Below are 5,942 nucleotides of genomic sequence, written 5' to 3'. Positions count from 1 at the left end.
GAAATCCACAGGGTGCCCAGGACTGATCTTTAGCAGTTACCAGCAGATTGCAGGAGTGGGTATTTTCCTATTAGCTTTGGAATTGTGTAAGGTTGCCCCTTTCACCCACTCTTTAATTACTTGGTATCATTGTAATCATTTAGTGATTTTTTAAAATAATTTTAGTGGTGACAAAATATTAAATCAGAGGAACATGTAATTTATTTCACCGTTTTCCTTTTGGACATTTAGCTTGTTCCCATGTAAGTTTATATGACTTTTAGGAATGGTGTTTGCCTCGCCAGACTGTGGCCCTCTGTGTGTCTTTGTGGTCTCTGGGCTCTCATTCCACAGCAGTCCTGGACACACCGTGGGAAGGCACAGCCTCTACTGAGTGGATGAGGTCTTGGCTCAAATCAGCCTTCTCCACAAAACATTTCTGAATCCAACCTCAGGTATCTAGTCTTTCTGTCTTCTAAAATTTAACCTTAGTTCTTTTTCCTACAACTCTTTTACTAGAAAAAGAGGAACAATATCTTTTATTGAGCACTATTGTATACCAGGCGTTGTGCTAAACATATTTAAAAAGAAAGTCTATGCCAAAAAAATTTGTGCCTCAACCTTAGAGGACATACAAAATTTTGTGTTGTGGAATTTTCAATTGTGGCAACTTTGAGAGCTCTTCAGTGGCCTCACAGAGCAATCTGACCCTGGAAAGAGCTCTAGAGTCTCACCCCAAATGTGATCTCTGTTCCCTATGCCTGGGGACCGCTAGACAGGAGGAAGCCTGGAGCTCGATGCAGCTCAGAGGATCTGCCTGCCCTGGAGACTGGTCCCTGTGCAGGGAGATGTGACCTGGCAGCTCAGGAGTGGGTGCATTGAAGTGAGTTCCATACAGCTTTGATTATCAACAAGGGTATTGCCGGAAGTTTGTGGCATCATTTCAAAGACAAGGAGAAATTGTAAAGGAGGAAGCCTGCATATAAATCATTAATCCCATTCTGGAGGAAGGGAGAAGAGAAAAGCCTTCTGCCACAACCCGTTGTTAACCTTTTGAGCCTATTTCAGAGATACATACCCAAAACAAAGACATCATTCCCCCAAGCTCAAACTGGAAGGCAGAAATCAAAGTGTGGATTATTACTAACACAAGTGAGCAGAGAGCTCTATTTTCTACTCCTTTAAATTATACTTATAAAACTGATGTCTCAGTTTTTTTTCTTAATTCACAAAGGAAAGACACAAAAACTGCTATACTTCAACACCAGAGTTAATTAAAAATAATGTGAGACATTTATCCTCCTGCATATTGTAAAATTTAAGTGGCTCTATTTTTTTGCATCTCACAATACCCATGTTTAAGCAGCTGAACAGATATCTAATTAATCTTTACTAATGATTCAAGGAAAATGTTCCTTTACTTCCTAAGGATCATTCAATGTAGATGAAGGATTTAGGGGGGAAGAAGGAGAGGATGGTAGCTGGAGGTTTCACTGTTTAACCAGATGTAATTTTAGAATAGTCATAACTTTTCAAAAAGTAAGCAATTTCTGTGCTGTGCATGATGGTTCATGCCTGTAATCCCAGTACCTTGGGAGACTGAGGCAGGAGGATCGCTTGAACACAGGGGATCAAGGCCAACCTGGACAACATAGCAAGACCCTGTCTCTTAAAAGAAAAAAAGTTAAGCAATTTCTCAGATAGATTTTTATACGCATATTTAGAGTATAAGCTGTGAAAGGTGTAAGCAGAGGTGCCCAGAGACAAGGCCACAGGGTCTGTTTAGGTGAGGTTTATTGACAGGGGAGGGCGACCTGCCAGGGCAGTGCAGAGAAGGCATCTGTGCCCAGGGGCAGTTAGAGACCCCTTTTATATGGAATAGTAGGAAGGGGGCAAATTCCACAGCTTGCCTGGAAAGTTGGGGTCTTTTGCCTTGAGTTCGGTGGTGGGACGGAGGGTAGCCAGATCCTTTGTGTCTTTTTCTTGAGGGGAGGAGGAGTAAGAGGAGAGGAAAAGCTTGTGTGTGGCTGTGTCAGGCCCCCCAACAAACATAACATAGCAGGCACCTAGCCAAATGGAGGTGAAGGAGAGAAAGCTTAGTACAAAGTTTTGCTCTCTATCCACTTCCCTGTCTGAACGTTCTTACTGCAACATCCCTGCCCTGTCCTAACCTCATCTCCTACAAGGCCCACAGCCATGGTCAATTCTGCTAAGAGGAAAAGATAAATACAAGAACTACTCTGTCCAGAATATCCCCCTGCCAACCTCCATCTCTCAGCTCTCTAGAGGGGTTTCTTCCCCTCTTAGGTCTAAGTCCTGTTCATCCCTGTAGATGTGCCTTGCTGATTACTTCTATAGCTGATGTGAGAACACAGTCAAACTAATTGTACTGTCCTACAAGATCTGTAAATGTCTCTTAGCATCATAAAAAATGCAAATTAAATAGCTTAACATTTGGAAGATATACCAAGGGTATATACATTTTTTTGTATACAAAATCGTAATGCTCAATGTATACCAACAACAAAAGATGAATGCAGGTCATGTTTGGCTTCTCCAGTTGCAAGAGGTGCTGAAAGTCCATGCATGTAATACACAGATAACGTTGCTTACAATGTGTATCCGTTATTTGGCACCCTCCCTATGCTGACATTAGGAGAGGAACTGGGGCAGTAATCACCTTGTTCAGTGATCAAAGGGCATAGGCTATATAAAATCAGGAGAAATCTATTTCTTTTTCCCCTTCAGTGACCAAGAGTTGGTCACCTCCCTGTGAGTGACCACCAGGCCTCACTGATAACACTGACATTCCCAGTACAGATGAGAGATGATGCCTGAGCTCTTATTTTAAAAATTCAGCCACATTCTCTTTACTTTGAAAGCCAAAATTCTTAGAGGGCACAATACTCTCAAGTGTTGAGGGACCAAAATAGATCAAATTATTTTCCAGCCAACCTCTCCTATACCTATCCAGAATTCCTACTTTCTCCCGACATTCCAGCTGTTATTATAGTTGTCAACTTTAATATCCAGGTGAGTCACTCTACTACCTGGATAAGTTAGAAGAATGTAAGGAAGTGAGTGAAAAAAGGGGCAAATGTTTTTCAATCATAGCATGACGCTGGCACTTTGGAGATGTATTGCCTGGCTGGCAATACCCAGGGCAGAACAGATGAGTAGTGGATTAAGTTAAAGGTCAACTTGCTTTCCATATTTTTTTCATCTTCCCATTGTTAGCACATCTGCACCTGACTCTTCTCAGCCTGCCTCTATTTTGTGTAGATCTCCAGGGAGAATCAAACCTAGTAGACTAACAGGTTAGCAGCATTTTTGAGCACTAATTTCTCAAGATCCTCACGTGAGAAGCTACAAACCCTTCTAGAAAACTGTGAACTTGATGGCCTTTTCAGGTTCACAATGGACACTTGCACTTTCTCAACTAATTTGACTTTGGGACCTTCATAAGGTGGCTCTTAGGAATAACCCAAGCATCTTGTGTTCCACAGAACATCTTCTGAAAAGCATTGCTTTCTGCCTCTGTTGGCCCCCAAGAGCCAAGAACATATTTCTTATGTTCTAACTTTCTGGATGAAAGGAATGCTGTTTTTGCCACTCAAGCACCTCTATTCACTGCAAAAATGTACCCTTAAAATGTATATTTTTTTTTTTTTTTTTTTTTTGAGACAGAGCCTCAAGCTGTCCCTCTGGGTAGAGTGCTGTGGCATCACAGCTCACAGCAACCTCCAACTCCTGGGCTCAAGCGAGTCTCCTGCCTCCGCCTCCCAAGTAGCTGGGACCACAGGTGCCTGCCACACGCCTGGCTATTTTTTTTTTTGGTTGCAGCCATCATTGTTGTTTGGAGGGCCCAGGCTGGATTCAAACCTGCCACCTTAGGTATATGTGGCTGGTGCCTTAGCCACTTGAGCCACAGGCGCTGAGCCTGAAATGTCTATTCTGCTGCCTTTCTCAGTGCTGTGCCTCTGATGGTCTGCCCCACTGTCCTCCTTTCTTAGCTAACTTCCAACCATCCTTTAAGATCATTCATTCATTGCCTCCCTTAGGAAGTCTCACCTTGCCTCTCCTTCCACCAACTTCACTTGCCTCTTCCCCAGATTGGAGTAAATGCCCCTTCTTTGTATACTTATCTCTGCCATCTGATAAATAAAAGTAAAAACGACTTCTTTGTCATTTGCGTTATCGTTTGTTGGACACTTAAAGGTACATGGTAAGCACTTGTGAATAAATCTCCTACTAGTTTATTTTCTCCTTGAGGGAGGGTATTACATTTCATCCATCTCCCTTCCTTCTCTCTCTGTCACCATTCAAGCAGATAGTAGCTGCCCAATAAATATATTTGTTTGACAAATATTTGTGATTTATATTATGTATACGTCCAACTCCTAACATCTCCTCTGGAGAATCAAATGTTAACTATTTAGGTAAATTAATTTGTTTGTTAATAGAAAAAGATTGGGATAAGGAAAAAAGATCTTTCAGTTTAATCGGTAAATTAAAAGTATGCAAGGTGTGTTCTCGCTGAAGGCATAATTCCACACTTGCTACCTAGCTCATGAGGATTTTTGACTTGAGGTAGAAGAGGAGCCAGTCACCACCCTCTGGTGTAGATCTAAATTATACTCCTAAGAAGGTATATACTCCTATGACTTGTGTGCTAATGGCCCTGCAAGACACCGTCCCCCAGGCTATACCCCAGAGGGCTCTAGTCACCTTGAGGGTTTTCAGCACTCTGGACAGCTTCATTTTCCTTTCTTACTTTTAAGATAGAATTTGTACTTTGAGACTGTTCACTGGTTATGCAGAGAAGGACTTAGGGACATCACACAAATTAATCCACAAGGACCACCTAAAGGGGATACAGAAAGTAGGTGATTGTGTCATCTTTCATATGACTTAGAATTATTCATTTAAGAGACACAATATAACCAACCTCAAAAGGATGTAAAAGTAAAGTGAAACAAAACTATCAGGACTCTAGGGGCCTATATACCTTCACCCAGGAAGGCTTATCGCCCTGGGCGGCAGCACAAGCTGGCAGTGTAAACTCTGCCACACACCAGCTCTGTGATTTTCAACAAGCTCCTTAAATTCAAGGAGCATTAACTTTTGAATCTAAGTGCCTTTTGTGGCTAAAATTAATCAAAATGGTATAGGTCCTATACCTTCCTTAAAACTGGCGATGGCCTAGTTAGATCCAGGGAGACTCAGTTACCCAGAGCATTGAACCTCACATCAGGGCTGTCCCATGAAAACAATGCCATTCGCCAAACTAAGCCCAAAGCCAAACCTTGGCCTATTCCAATTTCCGATTATGTTTATACCACTTCACTTACAATGGGATGTGGATTCATACCTCTGAACTATCACCCTACTCAGCTCTGCGTTCTGACACAGTTTGTATATTCTTCTGCGTCAGCCAAAGTGTTTCCCCGTCCTTTCCTCACAACTCTCTCTCTCAGTGGGTCTCAACCTTCCTAATGCCGGGACCCTTTAATGCAGTTCCTCATGTTGTGGTGGCCCCCAACCGTAAAGTTATTTTCATTGCTACTTCGTAACTGTAATTTTGCTACTCTTATGAATTGTAATGTAAATATCTGATATTTGGTGACCCCTGTGAAAGGGTCGTTTGACCCCCAAAGGGGTCGTGACCCACAGGTTGAGAACTGCTGGCATAGAAGGTCCTTGGCCAATGGCAGATGCTCTTGTTTGCTAGTGTTAACATCGTTGTTATAAAATCAGCTCAAGGAAGCGACAATCTTACGTTCACTAAGGCAAACAAATAAGAACCATTCAGATCAATCATTATATCCCACTATCTGTCATTAAAAACAACTCAGAAAATAAGATATAAATCCTTCCCCAGTAAATTTTTTAACTGTGTTTATTTCTACAGAATCACCTCCCTCCTTCACAAACATGGAACAAAAGACAGAGAAGAGCAGGAA

Source organism: Otolemur garnettii, unplaced genomic scaffold (assembly GCF_000181295.1).
Source record: "Otolemur garnettii isolate 467f Iridium unplaced genomic scaffold, OtoGar3 scaffold00113, whole genome shotgun sequence".
NCBI lineage: Eukaryota > Metazoa > Chordata > Mammalia > Primates > Galagidae > Otolemur > Otolemur garnettii.
This window is presented reverse-complemented; position numbering follows the sequence as displayed.